We start from the raw sequence: 14,885 nt of genomic DNA on the forward strand, positions 1-14,885 counted from the left end.
CGGGGACTGCAATGGCCATCCACCGATTGGCTGGGACTCCTGGGCGGGTCTTCTCTAGTCCATCCAATTTTCGGCATAGGATGTCACAGCCTTCTTTGCATACCCTTATTTAACCCACACAAAGATGCCAACGGCAGGCGTGACATAATTTTTTGACGCATTATAAAGGATTAGGAAAAAGATAAAAAGCAGCTTACGGCCATACCTCTCTGGTTCCGCCCGATCTCGTCTGATCTCGGAAGCTAAGCAGAGCAGGGCCTGGTTAGTACCTGGATGGAAGACCGCCTGGGAATCCCAGGTGCCGTAAGCTTTTTCACTTCTCTCTGGAAGCCGCCGAGCGCCGCAGATTGTACACCTACAAATTACAAAAAGTATATCACATTGTCGAAGAGATGCATGTTTAGTGTTGTTTTAACGTTGGATATATAAGGAACTTAGACAATATCATCAAAAATGATTCCGTTTCATGGTTGCTAAATTAGTGTTGATCAACATTTAACAATTGGCATACTTTTGTTTGTAATTTAGCCGTTCAAATACAGGTGCTAACCCAACATGTTAGAATTGCCAGTGAAGAAAAGTAAAGTTACCTTCAGGTTTTAGGAACCTCTCTTGCCAATCCTAAGAACTGCTTCAATTTTAGAAAAACAAACTCTTCTGATTATCTTTGACACGTTTTAAAGGATTAGGAAAAAGATAAAAAGCAGCTTACGGCCATACCTCTCTGGTTCCGCCCGATCTCGTCTGATCTCGGAAGCTAAGCAGAGCAGGGCCTGGTTAGTACCTGGATGGAAGACCGCCTGGGAATCCCAGGTGCCGTAAGCTTTTTCACTTCTCTCTCCGAAAGCCGCCCAGCGCCGCAGATTGTACACCTACACAATTGTAAAAAGCATTTCACATTGTAGAAGAGATGCAATAGGAAGAAGATGAAAGGTGGCTTACGTCCGTACCATCGTCAGGCCATTTGAGGTGGCGGGGACTGCAATGGCCATCCACCGATTGGCTGGGACTCCTGGGCGGGTCTTCTCTAGTCCATCCAATTTTCGGCATAGGATGTCACAGCCTTCTTTGCATACCCTTATTTAACCCACACAAAGATGCCAACGGCAGGCGTGACATAATTTTTTGACGCATTATAAAGGATTAGGAAAAAGATAAAGAGCAGCTTACGGCCATACCTCTCTGGTTCCGCCCGATCTCGTCTGATCTCGGAAGCTAAGCAGAGCAGGGCCTGGTTAGTACCTGGATGGAAGACCGCCTGGGAATCCCAGGTGCCGTAAGCTTTTTCACTTCTCTCTGGAAGCCGCCGAGCGCCGCAGATTGTACACCTACAAATTACAAAAAGTATATCACATTGTCGAAGAGATGCATGTTTAGTGTTGTTTTAACGTTGGATATATAAGGAACTTAGACAATATAATCAAAAATGATTCCGTTTCATGGTTGCTAAATTAGTGTTGATCCACATTTAACAATTGGCATACTTTTGTTTGTAATTTAGCCGTTGAAATACAGGTGCTAACCCAACATGTTAGAATTGCCAGTGAAGAAAAGTAAAGTTACCTTCAGGTTTTAGGAACCTCTCTTGCCAATCCTAAGAACTGCTTCAATTTTAGAAAAAGAAACTCTTCTGATTATCTTTGACACGTTTTAAAGGATTAGGAAAAAGGTAAAAAGCAGCTTACGGCCATACCTCTCTGGTTCCGCCCGATCTCGTCTGATCTCGGAAGCTAAGCAGAGCAGGGCCTGGTTAGTACCTGGATGGAAGACCGCCTGGGAATCCCAGGTGCCGTAAGCTTTTTCACTTCTCTCTCCGAAAGCCGCCCAGCGCCGCAGATTGTACACCTACACAATTGTAAAAAGCATTTCACATTGTAGAAGAGATGCAATAGGAAGAAGATGAAAGGTGGCTTACGTCCATACCATCGTCAGGCCATTTGAGGTGGCGGGGACTGCAATGGCCATCCACCGATTGGCTGGGACTCCTGGGCGGGTCTTCTCTAGTCCATCCAATTTTCGGCTTAGGATGTCACAGCCTTCTTTGCATACCCTTATTTAACCCACACAAAGATGCCAACGGCAGGCGTGACATAATTTTTTGACGCATTATAAAGGATTAGGAAAAAGATAAAGAGCAGCTTACGGCCATACCTCTCTGGTTCCGCCCGATCTCGTCTGATCTCGGAAGCTAAGCAGAGCAGGGCCTGGTTAGTACCTGGATGGAAGACCGCCTGGGAATCCCAGGTGCCGTAAGCTTTTTCACTTCTCTCTCCGAAAGCCGCCCAGCGCCGCAGATTGTACACCTACACAATTGTAAAAAGCATTTCACATTGTAGAAGAGATGCAATAGGAAGAAGATGAAAGGTGGCTTACGTCCATACCATCGTCAGGCCATTTGAGGTGGCGGGGACTGCAATGGCCATCCACCGATTGGCTGGGACTCCTGGGCGGGTCTTCTCTAGTCCATCCAATTTTCGGCTTAGGATGTCACAGCCTTCTTTGCATACCCTTATTTAACCCACACAAAGATGCCAACGGCAGGCGTGACATAATTTTTTGACGCATTATAAAGGATTAGGAAAAAGATAAAGAGCAGCTTACGGCCATACCTCTCTGGTTCCGCCCGATCTCGTCTGATCTCGGAAGCTAAGCAGAGCAGGGCCTGGTTAGTACCTGGATGGAAGACCGCCTGGGAATCCCAGGTGCCGTAAGCTTTTTCACTTCTCTCTCCGAAAGCCGCCCAGCGCCGCAGATTGTACACCTACACAATTGTAAAAAGCATTTCACATTGTAGAAGAGATGCAATAGGAAGAAGATGAAAGGTGGCTTACGTCCATACCATCGTCAGGCCATTTGAGGTGGCGGGGACTGCAATGGCCATCCACCGATTGGCTGGGACTCCTGGGCGGGTCTTCTCTAGTCCATCCAATTTTCGGCATAGGATGTCACAGCCTTCTTTGCATACCCTTATTTAACCCACACAAAGATGCCAACGGCAGGCGTGACATAATTTTTTGACGCATTATAAAGGATTAGGAAAAAGATAAAGAGCAGCTTACGGCCATACCTCTCTGGTTCCGCCCGATCTCGTCTGATCTCGGAAGCTAAGCAGAGCAGGGCCTGGTTAGTACCTGGATGGAAGACCGCCTGGGAATCCCAGGTGCCGTAAGCTTTTTCACTTCTCTCTGGAAGCCGCCGAGCGCCGCAGATTGTACACCTACAAATTACAAAAAGTATATCACATTGTCGAAGAGATGCATGTTTAGTGTTGTTTTAACGTTGGATATATAAGGAACTTAGACAATATCATCAAAAATGATTCCGTTTCATGGTTGCTAAATTAGTGTTGATCAACATTTAACAATTGGCATACTTTTGTTTGTAATTTAGCCGTTCAAATACAGGTGCTAACCCAACATGTTAGAATTGCCAGTGAAGAAAAGTAAAGTTACCTTCAGGTTTTAGGAACCTCTCTTGCCAATCCTAAGAACTGCTTCAATTTTAGAAAAACAAACTCTTCTGATTATCTTTGACACGTTTTAAAGGATTAGGAAAAAGGTAAAAAGCAGCTTACGGCCATACCTCTCTGGTTCCGCCCGATCTCGTCTGATCTCGGAAGCTAAGCAGAGCAGGGCCTGGTTAGTACCTGGATGGAAGACCGCCTGGGAATCCCAGGTGCCGTAAGCTTTTTCACTTCTCTCTCCGAAAGCCGCCCAGCGCCGCAGATTGTACACCTACACAATTGTAAAAAGCATTTCACATTGTAGAAGAGATGCAATAGGAAGAAGATGAAAGGTGGCTTACGTCCGTACCATCGTCAGGCCATTTGAGGTGGCGGGGACTGCAATGGCCATCCACCGATTGGCTGGGACTCCTGGGCGGGTCTTCTCTAGTCCATCCAATTTTCGGCATAGGATGTCACAGCCTTCTTTGCATACCCTTATTTAACCCACACAAAGATGCCAACGGCAGGCGTGACATAATTTTTTGACGCATTATAAAGGATTAGGAAAAAGATAAAGAGCAGCTTACGGCCATACCTCTCTGGTTCCGCCCGATCTCGTCTGATCTCGGAAGCTAAGCAGAGCAGGGCCTGGTTAGTACCTGGATGGAAGACCGCCTGGGAATCCCAGGTGCCGTAAGCTTTTTCACTTCTCTCTGGAAGCCGCCGAGCGCCGCAGATTGTACACCTACAAATTACAAAAAGTATATCACATTGTCGAAGAGATGCATGTTTAGTGTTGTTTTAACGTTGGATATATAAGGAACTTAGACAATATAATCAAAAATGATTCCGTTTCATGGTTGCTAAATTAGTGTTGATCCACATTTAACAATTGGCATACTTTTGTTTGTAATTTAGCCGTTGAAATACAGGTGCTAACCCAACATGTTAGAATTGCCAGTGAAGAAAAGTAAAGTTACCTTCAGGTTTTAGGAACCTCTCTTGCCAATCCTAAGAACTGCTTCAATTTTAGAAAAAGAAACTCTTCTGATTATCTTTGACACGTTTTAAAGGATTAGGAAAAAGGTAAAAAGCAGCTTACGGCCATACCTCTCTGGTTCCGCCCGATCTCGTCTGATCTCGGAAGCTAAGCAGAGCAGGGCCTGGTTAGTACTTGGATGGAAGACCGCCTGGGAATCCCAGGTGCCGTAAGCTTTTTCACTTCTCTCTCCGAAAGCCGCCCAGCGCCGCAGATTGTACACCTACACAATTGTAAAAAGCATTTCACATTGTAGAAGAGATGCAATAGGAAGAAGATGAAAGGTGGCTTACGTCCATACCATCGTCAGGCCATTTGAGGTGGCGGGGACTGCAATGGCCATCCACCGATTGGCTGGGACTCCTGGGCGGGTCTTCTCTAGTCCATCCAATTTTCGGCTTAGGATGTCACAGCCTTCTTTGCATACCCTTATTTAACCCACACAAAGATGCCAACGGCAGGCGTGACATAATTTTTTGACGCATTATAAAGGATTAGGAAAAAGATAAAGAGCAGCTTACGGCCATACCTCTCTGGTTCCGCCCGATCTCGTCTGATCTCGGAAGCTAAGCAGAGCAGGGCCTGGTTAGTACCTGGATGGAAGACCGCCTGGGAATCCCAGGTGCCGTAAGCTTTTTCACTTCTCTCTCCGAAAGCCGCCCAGCGCCGCAGATTGTACACCTACACAATTGTAAAAAGCATTTCACATTGTAGAAGAGATGCAATAGGAAGAAGATGAAAGGTGGCTTACGTCCATACCATCGTCAGGCCATTTGAGGTGGCGGGGACTGCAATGGCCATCCACCGATTGGCTGGGACTCCTGGGCGGGTCTTCTCTAGTCCATCCAATTTTCGGCATAGGATGTCACAGCCTTCTTTGCATACCCTTATTTAACCCACACAAAGATGCCAACGGCAGGCGTGACATAATTTTTTGACGCATTATAAAGGATTAGGAAAAAGATAAAGAGCAGCTTACGGCCATACCTCTCTGGTTCCGCCCGATCTCGTCTGATCTCGGAAGCTAAGCAGAGCAGGGCCTGGTTAGTACCTGGATGGAAGACCGCCTGGGAATCCCAGGTGCCGTAAGCTTTTTCACTTCTCTCTGGAAGCCGCCGAGCGCCGCAGATTGTACACCTACAAATTACAAAAAGTATATCACATTGTCGAAGAGATGCATGTTTAGTGTTGTTTTAACGTTGGATATATAAGGAACTTAGACAGTATCATCAAAATTGATTCCGTTTTATGGTTGCTAAATTAGTGTTGATCAACATTTAACAATTGGCATACTTTTGTTTGTAATTTAGCCGTTCAAATACAGGTGCTAACCCAACATGTTAGAATTGCCAGTGAAGAAAAGTAAAGTTACCTTCAGGTTTTAGGAACCTCTCTTGCCAATCCTAAGAACTGCTTCAATTTTAGAAAAACAAACTCTTCTGATTATCTTTGACACGTTTTAAAGGATTAGGAAAAAGATAAAAAGCAGCTTACGGCCATACCTCTCTGGTTCCGCCCGATCTCGTCTGATCTCGGAAGCTAAGCAGAGCAGGGCCTGGTTAGTACCTGGATGGAAGACCGCCTGGGAATCCCAGGTGCCGTAAGCTTTTTCACTTCTCTCTCCGAAAGCCGCCCAGCGCCGCAGATTGTACACCTACACAATTGTAAAAAGCATTTCACATTGTAGAAGAGATGCAATAGGAAGAAGATGAAAGGTGGCTTACGTCCGTACCATCGTCAGGCCATTTGAGGTGGCGGGGACTGCAATGGCCATCCACCGATTGGCTGGGACTCCTGGGCGGGTCTTCTCTAGTCCATCCAATTTTCGGCATAGGATGTCACAGCCTTCTTTGCATACCCTTATTTAACCCACACAAAGATGCCAACGGCAGGCGTGACATAATTTTTTGACGCATTATAAAGGATTAGGAAAAAGATAAAGAGCAGCTTACGGCCATACCTCTCTGGTTCCGCCCGATCTCGTCTGATCTCGGAAGCTAAGCAGAGCAGGGCCTGGTTAGTACCTGGATGGAAGACCGCCTGGGAATCCCAGGTGCCGTAAGCTTTTTCACTTCTCTCTGGAAGCCGCCGAGCGCCGCAGATTGTACACCTACAAATTACAAAAAGTATATCACATTGTCGAAGAGATGCATGTTTAGTGTTGTTTTAACGTTGGATATATAAGGAACTTAGACAATATCATCAAAAATGATTCCGTTTCATGGTTGCTAAATTAGTGTTAATCAACATTTAACAATTGGCATACTTTTGTTTGTAATTTAGCCGTTCAAATACAGGTGCTAACCCAACATGTTAGAATTGCCAGTGAAGAAAAGTAAAGTTACCTTCAGGTTTTAGGAACCTCTCTTGCCAATCCTAAGAACTGCTTCAATTTTAGAAAAACAAACTCTTCTGATTATCTTTGACACGTTTTAAAGGATTAGGAAAAAGATAAAAAGCAGCTTACGGCCATACCTCTCTGGTTCCGCCCGATCTCGTCTGATCTCGGAAGCTAAGCAGAGCAGGGCCTGGTTAGTACCTGGATGGAAGACCGCCTGGGAATCCCAGGTGCCGTAAGCTTTTTCACTTCTCTCTCCGAAAGCCGCCCAGCGCCGCAGATTGTACACCTACACAATTGTAAAAAGCATTTCACATTGTAGAAGAGATGCAATAGGAAGAAGATGAAAGGTGGCTTACGTCCGTACCATCGTCAGGCCATTTGAGGTGGCGGGGACTGCAATGGCCATCCACCGATTGGCTGGGACTCCTGGGCGGGTCTTCTCTAGTCCATCCAATTTTCGGCATAGGATGTCACAGCCTTCTTTGCATACCCTTATTTAACCCACACAAAGATGCCAACGGCAGGCGTGACATAATTTTTTGACGCATTATAAAGGATTAGGAAAAAGATAAAGAGCAGCTTACGGCCATACCTCTCTGGTTCCGCCCGATCTCGTCTGATCTCGGAAGCTAAGCAGAGCAGGGCCTGGTTAGTACCTGGATGGAAGACCGCCTGGGAATCCCAGGTGCCGTAAGCTTTTTCACTTCTCTCTGGAAGCCGCCGAGCGCCGCAGATTGTACACCTACAAATTACAAAAAGTATATCACATTGTCGAAGAGATGCATGTTTAGTGTTGTTTTAACGTTGGATATATAAGGAACGTAGACAATATAATCAAAAATGATTCCGTTTCATGGTTGCTAAATTAGTGTTGATCAACATTTAACAATTGGCATACTTTTGTTTGTAATTTAGCCGTTGAAATACAGGTGCTAACCCAACATGTTAGAATTGCCAGTGAAGAAAAGTAAAGTTACCTTCAGGTTTTAGGAACCTCTCTTGCCAATCCTAAGAACTGCTTCAATTTTAGAAAAAGAAACTCTTCTGATTATCTTTGACACGTTTTAAAGGATTAGGAAAAAGGTAAAAAGCAGCTTACGGCCATACCTCTCTGGTTCCGCCCGATCTCGTCTGATCTCGGAAGCTAAGCAGAGCAGGGCCTGGTTAGTACCTGGATGGAAGACCGCCTGGGAATCCCAGGTGCCGTAAGCTTTTTCACTTCTCTCTCCGAAAGCCGCCCAGCGCCGCAGATTGTACACCTACACAATTGTAAAAAGCATTTCACATTGTAGAAGAGATGCAATAGGAAGAAGATGAAAGGTGGCTTACGTCCATACCATCGTCAGGCCATTTGAGGTGGCGGGGACTGCAATGGCCATCCACCGATTGGCTGGGACTCCTGGGCGGGTCTTCTCTAGTCCATCCAATTTTCGGCTTAGGATGTCACAGCCTTCTTTGCATACCCTTATTTAACCCACACAAAGATGCCAACGGCAGGCGTGACATAATTTTTTGACGCATTATAAAGGATTAGGAAAAAGATAAAGAGCAGCTTACGGCCATACCTCTCTGGTTCCGCCCGATCTCGTCTGATCTCGGAAGCTAAGCAGAGCAGGGCCTGGTTAGTACCTGGATGGAAGACCGCCTGGGAATCCCAGGTGCCGTAAGCTTTTTCACTTCTCTCTCCGAAAGCCGCCCAGCGCCGCAGATTGTACACCTACACAATTGTAAAAAGCATTTCACATTGTAGAAGAGATGCAATAGGAAGAAGATGAAAGGTGGCTTACGTCCATACCATCGTCAGGCCATTTGAGGTGGCGGGGACTGCAATGGCCATCCACCGATTGGCTGGGACTCCTGGGCGGGTCTTCTCTAGTCCATCCAATTTTCGGCATAGGATGTCACAGCCTTCTTTGCATACCCTTATTTAACCCACACAAAGATGCCAACGGCAGGCGTGACATAATTTTTTGACGCATTATAAAGGATTAGGAAAAAGATAAAAAGCAGCTTACGGCCATACCTCTCTGGTTCCGCCCGATCTCGTCTGATCTCGGAAGCTAAGCAGAGCAGGGCCTGGTTAGTACCTGGATGGAAGACCGCCTGGGAATCCCAGGTGCCGTAAGCTTTTTCACTTCTCTCTGGAAGCCGCCGAGCGCCGCAGATTGTACACCTACAAATTACAAAAAGTATATCACATTGTCGAAGAGATGCATGTTTAGTGTTGTTTTAACGTTGGATATATAAGGAACTTAGACAATATCATCAAAAATGATTCCGTTTCATGGTTGCTAAATTAGTGTTGATCAACATTTAACAATTGGCATACTTTTGTTTGTAATTTAGCCGTTGAAATACAGGTGCTAACCCAACATGTTAGAATTGCCAGTGAAGAAAAGTAAAGTTACCTTCAGGTTTTAGGAACCTCTCTTGCCAATCCTAAGAACTGCTTCAATTTTAGAAAAAGAAACTCTTCTGATTATCTTTGACACGTTTTAAAGGATTAGGAAAAAGGTAAAAAGCAGCTTACGGCCATACCTCTCTGGTTCCGCCCGATCTCGTCTGATCTCGGAAGCTAAGCAGAGCAGGGCCTGGTTAGTACCTGGATGGAAGACCGCCTGGGAATCCCAGGTGCCGTAAGCTTTTTCACTTCTCTCTCCGAAAGCCGCCCAGCGCCGCAGATTGTACACCTACACAATTGTAAAAAGCATTTCACATTGTAGAAGAGATGCAATAGGAAGAAGATGAAAGGTGGCTTACGTCCATACCATCGTCAGGCCATTTGAGGTGGCGGGGACTGCAATGGCCATCCACCGATTGGCTGGGACTCCTGGGCGGGTCTTCTCTAGTCCATCCAATTTTCGGCTTAGGATGTCACAGCCTTCTTTGCATACCCTTATTTAACCCACACAAAGATGCCAACGGCAGGCGTGACATAATTTTTTGACGCATTATAAAGGATTAGGAAAAAGATAAAGAGCAGCTTACGGCCATACCTCTCTGGTTCCGCCCGATCTCGTCTGATCTCGGAAGCTAAGCAGAGCAGGGCCTGGTTAGTACCTGGATGGAAGACCGCCTGGGAATCCCAGGTGCCGTAAGCTTTTTCACTTCTCTCTCCGAAAGCCGCCCAGCGCCGCAGATTGTACACCTACACAATTGTAAAAAGCATTTCACATTGTAGAAGAGATGCAATAGGAAGATGATGAAAGGTGGCTTACGTCCGTACCATCGTCAGGCCATTTGAGGTGGCGGGGACTGCAATGGCCATCCACCGATTGGCTGGGACTCCTGGGCGGGTCTTCTCTAGTCCATCCAATTTTCGGCATAGGATGTCACAGCCTTCTTTGCATACCCTTATTTAACCCACACAAAGATGCCAACGGCAGGCGTGACATAATTTTTTGACGCATTATAAAGGATTAGGAAAAAGATAAAGAGCAGCTTACGGCCATACCTCTCTGGTTCCGCCCGATCTCGTCTGATCTCGGAAGCTAAGCAGAGCAGGGCCTGGTTAGTACCTGGATGGAAGACCGCCTGGGAATCCCAGGTGCCGTAAGCTTTTTCACTTCTCTCTGGAAGCCGCCGAGCGCCGCAGATTGTACACCTACAAATTACAAAAAGTATATCACATTGTCGAAGAGATGCATGTTTAGTGTTGTTTTAACGTTGGATATATAAGGAACTTAGACAATATCATCAAAAATGATTCCGTTTCATGGTTGCTAAATTAGTGTTGATCAACATTTAACAATTGGCATACTTTTGTTTGTAATTTAGCCGTTCAAATACAGGTGCTAACCCAACATGTTAGAATTGCCAGTGAAGAAAAGTAAAGTTACCTTCAGGTTTTAGGAACCTCTCTTGCCAATCCTAAGAACTGCTTCAATTTTAGAAAAACAAACTCTTCTGATTATCTTTGACACGTTTTAAAGGATTAGGAAAAAGATAAAAAGCAGCTTACGGCCATACCTCTCTGGTTCCGCCCGATCTCGTCTGATCTCGGAAGCTAAGCAGAGCAGGGCCTGGTTAGTACCTGGATGGAAGACCGCCTGGGAATCCCAGGTGCCGTAAGCTTTTTCACTTCTCTCTGGAAGCCGCCGAGCGCCGCAGATTGTACACCTACAAATTACAAAAAGTATATCACATTGTCGAAGAGATGCATGTTTAGTGTTGTTTTAACGTTGGATATATAAGGAACTTAGACAATATAATCAAAAATGATTCCGTTTCATGGTTGCTAAATTAGTGTTGATCAACATTTAACAATTGGCATACTTTTGTTTGTAATTTAGCCGTTGAAATACAGGTGCTAACCCAACATGTTAGAATTGCCAGTGAAGAAAAGTAAAGTTACCTTCAGGTTTTAGGAACCTCTCTTGCCAATCCTAAGAACTGCTTCAATTTTAGAAAAAGAAACTCTTCTGATTATCTTTGACACGTTTTAAAGGATTAGGAAAAAGGTAAAAAGCAGCTTACGGCCATACCTCTCTGGTTCCGCCCGATCTCGTCTGATCTCGGAAGCTAAGCAGAGCAGGGCCTGGTTAGTACCTGGATGGAAGACCGCCTGGGAATCCCAGGTGCCGTAAGCTTTTTCACTTCTCTCTCCGAAAGCCGCCCAGCGCCGCAGATTGTACACCTACACAATTGTAAAAAGCATTTCACATTGTAGAAGAGATGCAATAGGAAGAAGATGAAAGGTGGCTTACGTCCGTACCATCGTCAGGCCATTTGAGGTGGCGGGGACTGCAATGGCCATCCACCGATTGGCTGGGACTCCTGGGCGGGTCTTCTCTAGTCCATCCAATTTTCGGCATAGGATGTCACAGCCTTCTTTGCATACCCTTATTTAACCCACACAAAGATGCCAACGGCAGGCGTGACATAATTTTTTGACGCATTATAAAGGATTAGGAAAAAGATAAAGAGCAGCTTACGGCCATACCTCTCTGGTTCCGCCCGATCTCGTCTGATCTCGGAAGCTAAGCAGAGCAGGGCCTGGTTAGTACCTGGATGGAAGACCGCCTGGGAATCCCAGGTGCCGTAAGCTTTTTCACTTCTCTCTGGAAGCCGCCGAGCGCCGCAGATTGTACACCTACAAATTACAAAAAGTATATCACATTGTCGAAGAGATGCATGTTTAGTGTTGTTTTAACGTTGGATATATAAGGAACGTAGACAATATAATCAAAAATGATTCCGTTTCATGGTTGCTAAATTAGTGTTGATCAACATTTAACAATTGGCATACTTTTGTTTGTAATTTAGCCGTTGAAATACAGGTGCTAACCCAACATGTTAGAATTGCCAGTGAAGAAAAGTAAAGTTACCTTCAGGTTTTAGGAACCTCTCTTGCCAATCCTAAGAACTGCTTCAATTTTAGAAAAAGAAACTCTTCTGATTATCTTTGACACGTTTTAAAGGATTAGGAAAAAGGTAAAAAGCAGCTTACGGCCATACCTCTCTGGTTCCGCCCGATCTCGTCTGATCTCGGAAGCTAAGCAGAGCAGGGCCTGGTTAGTACCTGGATGGAAGACCGCCTGGGAATCCCAGGTGCCGTAAGCTTTTTCACTTCTCTCTCCGAAAGCCGCCCAGCGCCGCAGATTGTACACCTACACAATTGTAAAAAGCATTTCACATTGTAGAAGAGATGCAATAGGAAGAAGATGAAAGGTGGCTTACGTCCATACCATCGTCAGGCCATTTGAGGTGGCGGGGACTGCAATGGCCATCCACCGATTGGCTGGGACTCCTGGGCGGGTCTTCTCTAGTCCATCCAATTTTCGGCTTAGGATGTCACAGCCTTCTTTGCATACCCTTATTTAACCCACACAAAGATGCCAACGGCAGGCGTGACATAATTTTTTGACGCATTATAAAGGATTAGGAAAAAGATAAAGAGCAGCTTACGGCCATACCTCTCTGGTTCCGCCCGATCTCGTCTGATCTCGGAAGCTAAGCAGAGCAGGGCCTGGTTAGTACCTGGATGGAAGACCGCCTGGGAATCCCAGGTGCCGTAAGCTTTTTCACTTCTCTCTCCGAAAGCCGCCCAGCGCCGCAGATTGTACACCTACACAATTGTAAAAAGCATTTCACATTGTAGAAGAGATGCAATAGGAAGAAGATGAAAGGTGGCTTACGTCCATACCATCGTCAGGCCATTTGAGGTGGCGGGGACTGCAATGGCCATCCACCGATTGGCTGGGACTCCTGGGCGGGTCTTCTCTAGTCCATCCAATTTTCGGCATAGGATGTCACAGCCTTCTTTGCATACCCTTATTTAACCCACACAAAGATGCCAACGGCAGGCGTGACATAATTTTTTGACGCATTATAAAGGATTAGGAAAAAGATAAAAAGCAGCTTACGGCCATACCTCTCTGGTTCCGCCCGATCTCGTCTGATCTCGGAAGCTAAGCAGAGCAGGGCCTGGTTAGTACCTGGATGGAAGACCGCCTGGGAATCCCAGGTGCCGTAAGCTTTTTCACTTCTCTCTGGAAGCCGCCGAGCGCCGCAGATTGTACACCTACAAATTACAAAAAGTATATCACATTGTCGAAGAGATGCATGTTTAGTGTTGTTTTAACGTTGGATATATAAGGAACTTAGACAATATCATCAAAAATGATTCCGTTTCATGGTTGCTAAATTAGTGTTGATCAACATTTAACAATTGGCATACTTTTGTTTGTAATTTAGCCGTTGAAATACAGGTGCTAACCCAACATGTTAGAATTGCCAGTGAAGAAAAGTAAAGTTACCTTCAGGTTTTAGGAACCTCTCTTGCCAATCCTAAGAACTGCTTCAATTTTAGAAAAAGAAACTCTTCTGATTATCTTTGACACGTTTTAAAGGATTAGGAAAAAGGTAAAAAGCAGCTTACGGCCATACCTCTCTGGTTCCGCCCGATCTCGTCTGATCTCGGAAGCTAAGCAGAGCAGGGCCTGGTTAGTACCTGGATGGAAGACCGCCTGGGAATCCCAGGTGCCGTAAGCTTTTTCACTTCTCTCTCCGAAAGCCGCCCAGCGCCGCAGATTGTACACCTACACAATTGTAAAAAGCATTTCACATTGTAGAAGAGATGCAATAGGAAGAAGATGAAAGGTGGCTTACGTCCATACCATCGTCAGGCCATTTGAGGTGGCGGGGACTGCAATGGCCATCCACCGATTGGCTGGGACTCCTGGGCGGGTCTTCTCTAGTCCATCCAATTTTCGGCTTAGGATGTCACAGCCTTCTTTGCATACCCTTATTTAACCCACACAAAGATGCCAACGGCAGGCGTGACATAATTTTTTGACGCATTATAAAGGATTAGGAAAAAGATAAAGAGCAGCTTACGGCCATACCTCTCTGGTTCCGCCCGATCTCGTCTGATCTCGGAAGCTAAGCAGAGCAGGGCCTGGTTAGTACCTGGATGGAAGACCGCCTGGGAATCCCAGGTGCCGTAAGCTTTTTCACTTCTCTCTCCGAAAGCCGCCCAGCGCCGCAGATTGTACACCTACACAATTGTAAAAAGCATTTCACATTGTAGAAGAGATGCAATAGGAAGATGATGAAAGGTGGCTTACGTCCATACCATCGTCAGGCCATTTGAGGTGGCGGGGACTGCAATGGCCATCCACCGATTGGCTGGGACTCCTGGGCGGGTCTTCTCTAGTCCATCCAATTTTCGGCATAGGATGTCACAGCCTTCTTTGCATACCCTTATTTAACCCACACAAAGATGCCAACGGCAGGCGTGACATAATTTTTTGACGCATTATAAAGGATTAGGAAAAAGATAAAAAGCAGCTTACGGCCATACCTCTCTGGTTCCGCCCGATCTCGTCTGATCTCGGAAGCTAAGCAGAGCAGGGCCTGGTTAGTACCTGGATGGAAGACCGCCTGGGAATCCCAGGTGCCGTAAGCTTTTTCACTTCTCTCTGGAAGCCGCCGAGCGCCGCAGATTGTACACCTACAAATTACAAAAAGTATATCACATTGTCGAAGAGATGCATGTTTAGTGTTGTTTTAACGTTGGATATATAAGGAACTTAGACAATATCATCAAAAATGATTCC

The 14,885-nt window shown here is 45.8% G+C and overlaps 31 non-coding genes across 31 annotated transcripts; all 31 read left to right on the forward strand.

Moving 5' to 3' along the window:
- Positions 1-191: 191 nt before the first annotated feature.
- LOC134119661 (5S ribosomal RNA) lies at positions 192-310 on the forward strand. The gene has a single exon (XR_009951214.1). It is a non-coding gene; the product is annotated as a 5S ribosomal RNA (ribosomal RNA).
- A 396-nt stretch (positions 311-706) lies between these two features.
- LOC134119662 (5S ribosomal RNA) lies at positions 707-825 on the forward strand. The gene has a single exon (XR_009951215.1). It is a non-coding gene; the product is annotated as a 5S ribosomal RNA (ribosomal RNA).
- Positions 826-1,164: 339 nt separating this feature from the next.
- Positions 1,165-1,283, forward strand: LOC134119663 (5S ribosomal RNA). Its single transcript, XR_009951216.1, has one exon. It is a non-coding gene; the product is annotated as a 5S ribosomal RNA (ribosomal RNA).
- Positions 1,284-1,679: 396 nt separating this feature from the next.
- Positions 1,680-1,798, forward strand: LOC134119664 (5S ribosomal RNA). The gene has a single exon (XR_009951217.1). It is a non-coding gene; the product is annotated as a 5S ribosomal RNA (ribosomal RNA).
- A 339-nt stretch (positions 1,799-2,137) lies between these two features.
- On the forward strand, positions 2,138-2,256 carry LOC134119665 (5S ribosomal RNA). The gene has a single exon (XR_009951218.1). It is a non-coding gene; the product is annotated as a 5S ribosomal RNA (ribosomal RNA).
- Positions 2,257-2,595: 339 nt separating this feature from the next.
- Positions 2,596-2,714, forward strand: LOC134119667 (5S ribosomal RNA). The gene has a single exon (XR_009951220.1). It is a non-coding gene; the product is annotated as a 5S ribosomal RNA (ribosomal RNA).
- A 339-nt stretch (positions 2,715-3,053) lies between these two features.
- LOC134119668 (5S ribosomal RNA) lies at positions 3,054-3,172 on the forward strand. The gene has a single exon (XR_009951221.1). It is a non-coding gene; the product is annotated as a 5S ribosomal RNA (ribosomal RNA).
- A 396-nt stretch (positions 3,173-3,568) lies between these two features.
- Positions 3,569-3,687, forward strand: LOC134119669 (5S ribosomal RNA). Its single transcript, XR_009951222.1, has one exon. It is a non-coding gene; the product is annotated as a 5S ribosomal RNA (ribosomal RNA).
- Positions 3,688-4,026: 339 nt separating this feature from the next.
- On the forward strand, positions 4,027-4,145 carry LOC134119670 (5S ribosomal RNA). The gene has a single exon (XR_009951223.1). It is a non-coding gene; the product is annotated as a 5S ribosomal RNA (ribosomal RNA).
- A 396-nt stretch (positions 4,146-4,541) lies between these two features.
- LOC134117587 (5S ribosomal RNA) lies at positions 4,542-4,660 on the forward strand. The gene has a single exon (XR_009949143.1). It is a non-coding gene; the product is annotated as a 5S ribosomal RNA (ribosomal RNA).
- A 339-nt stretch (positions 4,661-4,999) lies between these two features.
- LOC134119671 (5S ribosomal RNA) lies at positions 5,000-5,118 on the forward strand. Its single transcript, XR_009951224.1, has one exon. It is a non-coding gene; the product is annotated as a 5S ribosomal RNA (ribosomal RNA).
- Positions 5,119-5,457: 339 nt separating this feature from the next.
- On the forward strand, positions 5,458-5,576 carry LOC134119672 (5S ribosomal RNA). The gene has a single exon (XR_009951225.1). It is a non-coding gene; the product is annotated as a 5S ribosomal RNA (ribosomal RNA).
- Positions 5,577-5,972: 396 nt separating this feature from the next.
- Positions 5,973-6,091, forward strand: LOC134119673 (5S ribosomal RNA). Its single transcript, XR_009951226.1, has one exon. It is a non-coding gene; the product is annotated as a 5S ribosomal RNA (ribosomal RNA).
- Positions 6,092-6,430: 339 nt separating this feature from the next.
- On the forward strand, positions 6,431-6,549 carry LOC134119674 (5S ribosomal RNA). The gene has a single exon (XR_009951227.1). It is a non-coding gene; the product is annotated as a 5S ribosomal RNA (ribosomal RNA).
- Positions 6,550-6,945: 396 nt separating this feature from the next.
- LOC134119675 (5S ribosomal RNA) lies at positions 6,946-7,064 on the forward strand. Its single transcript, XR_009951228.1, has one exon. It is a non-coding gene; the product is annotated as a 5S ribosomal RNA (ribosomal RNA).
- A 339-nt stretch (positions 7,065-7,403) lies between these two features.
- Positions 7,404-7,522, forward strand: LOC134119676 (5S ribosomal RNA). The gene has a single exon (XR_009951229.1). It is a non-coding gene; the product is annotated as a 5S ribosomal RNA (ribosomal RNA).
- Positions 7,523-7,918: 396 nt separating this feature from the next.
- Positions 7,919-8,037, forward strand: LOC134119678 (5S ribosomal RNA). Its single transcript, XR_009951231.1, has one exon. It is a non-coding gene; the product is annotated as a 5S ribosomal RNA (ribosomal RNA).
- Positions 8,038-8,376: 339 nt separating this feature from the next.
- Positions 8,377-8,495, forward strand: LOC134119679 (5S ribosomal RNA). Its single transcript, XR_009951232.1, has one exon. It is a non-coding gene; the product is annotated as a 5S ribosomal RNA (ribosomal RNA).
- Positions 8,496-8,834: 339 nt separating this feature from the next.
- On the forward strand, positions 8,835-8,953 carry LOC134119680 (5S ribosomal RNA). Its single transcript, XR_009951233.1, has one exon. It is a non-coding gene; the product is annotated as a 5S ribosomal RNA (ribosomal RNA).
- Positions 8,954-9,349: 396 nt separating this feature from the next.
- LOC134119681 (5S ribosomal RNA) lies at positions 9,350-9,468 on the forward strand. Its single transcript, XR_009951234.1, has one exon. It is a non-coding gene; the product is annotated as a 5S ribosomal RNA (ribosomal RNA).
- Positions 9,469-9,807: 339 nt separating this feature from the next.
- Positions 9,808-9,926, forward strand: LOC134119682 (5S ribosomal RNA). The gene has a single exon (XR_009951235.1). It is a non-coding gene; the product is annotated as a 5S ribosomal RNA (ribosomal RNA).
- A 339-nt stretch (positions 9,927-10,265) lies between these two features.
- On the forward strand, positions 10,266-10,384 carry LOC134117421 (5S ribosomal RNA). The gene has a single exon (XR_009948977.1). It is a non-coding gene; the product is annotated as a 5S ribosomal RNA (ribosomal RNA).
- A 396-nt stretch (positions 10,385-10,780) lies between these two features.
- Positions 10,781-10,899, forward strand: LOC134117422 (5S ribosomal RNA). The gene has a single exon (XR_009948978.1). It is a non-coding gene; the product is annotated as a 5S ribosomal RNA (ribosomal RNA).
- A 396-nt stretch (positions 10,900-11,295) lies between these two features.
- LOC134117423 (5S ribosomal RNA) lies at positions 11,296-11,414 on the forward strand. Its single transcript, XR_009948979.1, has one exon. It is a non-coding gene; the product is annotated as a 5S ribosomal RNA (ribosomal RNA).
- Positions 11,415-11,753: 339 nt separating this feature from the next.
- LOC134117424 (5S ribosomal RNA) lies at positions 11,754-11,872 on the forward strand. Its single transcript, XR_009948980.1, has one exon. It is a non-coding gene; the product is annotated as a 5S ribosomal RNA (ribosomal RNA).
- A 396-nt stretch (positions 11,873-12,268) lies between these two features.
- Positions 12,269-12,387, forward strand: LOC134117425 (5S ribosomal RNA). Its single transcript, XR_009948981.1, has one exon. It is a non-coding gene; the product is annotated as a 5S ribosomal RNA (ribosomal RNA).
- A 339-nt stretch (positions 12,388-12,726) lies between these two features.
- LOC134117427 (5S ribosomal RNA) lies at positions 12,727-12,845 on the forward strand. Its single transcript, XR_009948983.1, has one exon. It is a non-coding gene; the product is annotated as a 5S ribosomal RNA (ribosomal RNA).
- A 339-nt stretch (positions 12,846-13,184) lies between these two features.
- On the forward strand, positions 13,185-13,303 carry LOC134117428 (5S ribosomal RNA). Its single transcript, XR_009948984.1, has one exon. It is a non-coding gene; the product is annotated as a 5S ribosomal RNA (ribosomal RNA).
- A 396-nt stretch (positions 13,304-13,699) lies between these two features.
- On the forward strand, positions 13,700-13,818 carry LOC134117429 (5S ribosomal RNA). The gene has a single exon (XR_009948985.1). It is a non-coding gene; the product is annotated as a 5S ribosomal RNA (ribosomal RNA).
- Positions 13,819-14,157: 339 nt separating this feature from the next.
- LOC134117430 (5S ribosomal RNA) lies at positions 14,158-14,276 on the forward strand. The gene has a single exon (XR_009948986.1). It is a non-coding gene; the product is annotated as a 5S ribosomal RNA (ribosomal RNA).
- Positions 14,277-14,615: 339 nt separating this feature from the next.
- LOC134117431 (5S ribosomal RNA) lies at positions 14,616-14,734 on the forward strand. Its single transcript, XR_009948987.1, has one exon. It is a non-coding gene; the product is annotated as a 5S ribosomal RNA (ribosomal RNA).
- Positions 14,735-14,885: the final 151 nt, after the last annotated feature.

This window comes from Pungitius pungitius, unplaced genomic scaffold (genome assembly GCF_949316345.1).
Source record: "Pungitius pungitius unplaced genomic scaffold, fPunPun2.1 scaffold_24, whole genome shotgun sequence".
Classification (NCBI taxonomy): domain Eukaryota; kingdom Metazoa; phylum Chordata; class Actinopteri; order Perciformes; family Gasterosteidae; genus Pungitius; species Pungitius pungitius.